Below are 3,386 nucleotides of genomic sequence, written 5' to 3'. Positions count from 1 at the left end.
AGCATCTAAACCACCCCACAGTGAAAAATCAGACTTAATAGAGCTGCACTAAATTGGCACACATTCCCATTCCATCAGGGATACCCACTGGCTTCAGCAGATGGTATAGGCAATGTTTGTCATGTATCTGTGGTGTACAACGCAAACATCTGATCTCACATGGTGAATGAACCAGACTGAATGCACCATCCCTCCTCAGGACACCACTTGGAGGGAATATTTCCAGGAGGCTCAGAGACTACAACTGGACTTTGTAACTGCTACATCTTTTTTTTTTTTCCTTTCCTGGTAAAAACACTGCAGTGACACTCTGTAGAAAATAAACTTCTGTCAGCTATGGAGGAAGGTGAAGAGATGTGGTCATTGGGTCAATGATTATACAATACTCATTTTCTGGATGCTCACTTGCTACCTGATTAACAGACAAGCTAAAAACCTCACAGAGGATCATTTACCACCACTGCAATTTTTTCCTTTAATGAAGTTAGTCAGAAAAGGACTACAAACTTGGTGCCTAGACTATTTTGCAGCAAGGGTAAAAATCTTTATTTTCTGATTGGTACAAATGCAGCTGCTCTGCAGGAGTTGTCAGTGTTGATAATATTGTTGAGCAAACCCGGTGGAAAAACTCAGCATAGAAAAAATTGCAAAGACTTGAATTTAAATTCTTACATACAGAGGAGGATTTTTTTTGGCTGTCACTCATGCTCTATTCCCAATTTTGTTTCTCTGTTTTAATTTTGTACAGACATCTTAAAAGCATAAATGGTAGGAGAATTAGTATCTATTATCAGTACATAGTTTAGTTACTTTTTGAATGCAAAAACATTAATACATTTTAGTAACTTTGTGTGATTGACTCAGATCTGTGAATAGCACCATTGTAGTTATAAATGTATTACTATGGAATTTTGTGAAGAAGCTTGCTCTCAAGCTGAAGGAAGAAAAACAGGCAACTGCCTTACAGAGGAAAGTTCAAAAGTGAGTAGGATGAGAAACATGAGAAAGCTAAAACCTGGAAATTCTCTTATGTCCCAAGCAGAAGAGAGAACTGAACTCCCCATGCCTCACAGCAGAATATGAAGTGTAACACCTCAGATAATCTGGATGAATGAACCCAGATAAACTGCAACATCTTAAGTAATGCACCAGCACTCACTATGTAAGGCTGAAGAAAAGAACATTCAGGGAAGTAAAGGACAGGCTGCTGTTTTTCCTGGAAAAGGTTGTTAAGAACTAAACCAACAAGCACAGCTGAAAGCAAAAGAAAATGTACAGAATTTGACAGCTATGATATCAAAAGTACTGATGTACCTGAACATTTCTGGCAGATAGAATTGTATCTGAAAAGTTTAAGTTAGGAGACAGAGTTTCAGCAACAGCTCTCAGGCCATTGGGTCACCTGAAACAAGGCAGAATGAAAAGGGCTTACCACACAGCATTCAGCGTGTGTCAGTGCCCAATAACAGATACACTACTTACTGAGCTGTGGTTTTGTTGTCATTGTCTGGCAGCAAGATCATTTGTTTTAATGACCTTCTGCCATCATGTGAAAGCAATAGCTCTTTTGATTGGGCATGTGGTAAAATTAAAGGCTAATTGGTATTCCACTGACAATATACAGTAAGTGCCTCATTGTGCTGCTGACAACATCTGATGGATGCTGCTTCAGGGTCAAAGGAAATTAGTTTGATAGGAAAAAAAACCTGGCCATGCCAGGTTTGCAAGTTATCTACTAGTGTTCTATTTCACCAGAGATATTATACCATCCAAATTTAATACAGACCAGGCAGAAGAAAACAAAATGACAATAATGCTAAATATTATTGTGGCATCTGTCTGCTCTATGAGGTTACTTTTTTATCATTGTTTTGAAACAAACACACCATGAGGCAGCAACAATTTAAAGCATTCAGGACATCAGCGTAACAGTTTATCAAAAGAGGCAAATCTTGAGACCAATAACAGCTCTCCTACTACTAGAAATGTTACAAGCCTTGAAGAGCAGAGCTGGGCTGCTGGATATTCAGAAACCCTACACATGCCAAGTAGTTGAAAAGAAGTAGCTTATCTAAAGTGTTTTAAGTGCTAGATGCAGTTTTAGAGTTTATCTGCTTAGGTACAATTAGTGCAACACACTTTGGACACTGTCAGTTCTGCAGAATGTAAACAAGCAGCTGTGGCATGTTCCAAGGGCTACCCAACACGCACATTGCTATTTCTTTCCAGAAAGTTCCAGAGAGAAATACAGCAATAATTTTAATGTGTAATTATGCAGTAAACAACTTTATCTGTGAGCCAGCCTTTGTGTCAGAACAGGTTTACTTCTTATTTTACCTTAATGGCACTCATCAAAGCCTTAGTGGTCAGAACCCAAGCTAACATTAAAGACAGGCTTTTAAAATGGCATGGGAAAACTGGACCGGACTGAAGAATATAAATAAGCAGGCTTAGATTCTGAGAGGCTGAGTACTCATTAACTTCAGCGATTTCAAAGGCATTTGGGCTTGAAAACTTTGATTTTGAATTTGGGATTAGGAAGACAACTTCCCAAATGCATGCCTTCCAATTATCTTCTGTGTTCAGCAGAGAGCATAAAATACAGTAAAAATTGCAGCACTCATACATGCTTTTTGAACCCAGCTTTTAAGTGCCCTAGCTTTGCAAAGTAACATGAACTCCAAAAGTTCATTCCAGCAGTGCCTTGAACAGCTTGCATTATTACAATCCATTTTCAAAATACACAAACTAAAGAGGCATCATTTTTTTCCGTTAGGACAAAGCAAAGCAGGGTGAAAAAAAGAAGGGAAAGGGTGTGTGTCAAAGGGAAGGTCACCAGTCATGAACCCAGTCCTGTGTTCAGTCCAAATAAAAGAGCCACAACAGAAGTCATCCTAGTGCAACATCCCTTTTACAGGACACTGCACCCAAAAATGGGAAGAATATGCTGCTACTACGAATATTCTTCACCATGAATTTTCTCATTGCAAGTGAGAATTGCACAGCTGGCTCAGGTAAAAAAGTGAAGGCAATGAGTATTGAAAAGCCCAGTGCTAACCCAGTGAAGTTGGCAGTCCACCTTTGCAGACTGAGCCAGGGCATTTGAGATTCAGGCTTCTATTTATAAAATCAAATGTATAAAAAAGGAACAAATAAATGAGGAAGCTATTGCTTCTGTGTTGTTTAAATGTAACTTTTTCTAACTAAGCAGAAAGTTGCTGATTATAATTGCTACCCCTGTATTTTAGATACACACAAAATTCTAGGATACAGAATCTCTTTGGCAACTTCTAAAAGTAAATAGAAGCTCTAAGCACCAGATGATAAACTGTACTCAGACATTTTGATTATTATATTTCTATGGCACAAAGGAACAGAATCTCCAG

Source organism: Lonchura striata, chromosome 2 (assembly GCF_050655825.1).
Source record: "Lonchura striata isolate lonStrDom1 chromosome 2, ASM5065582v1, whole genome shotgun sequence".
NCBI classification, from domain to species: domain Eukaryota; kingdom Metazoa; phylum Chordata; class Aves; order Passeriformes; family Estrildidae; genus Lonchura; species Lonchura striata.
This window is presented reverse-complemented; position numbering follows the sequence as displayed.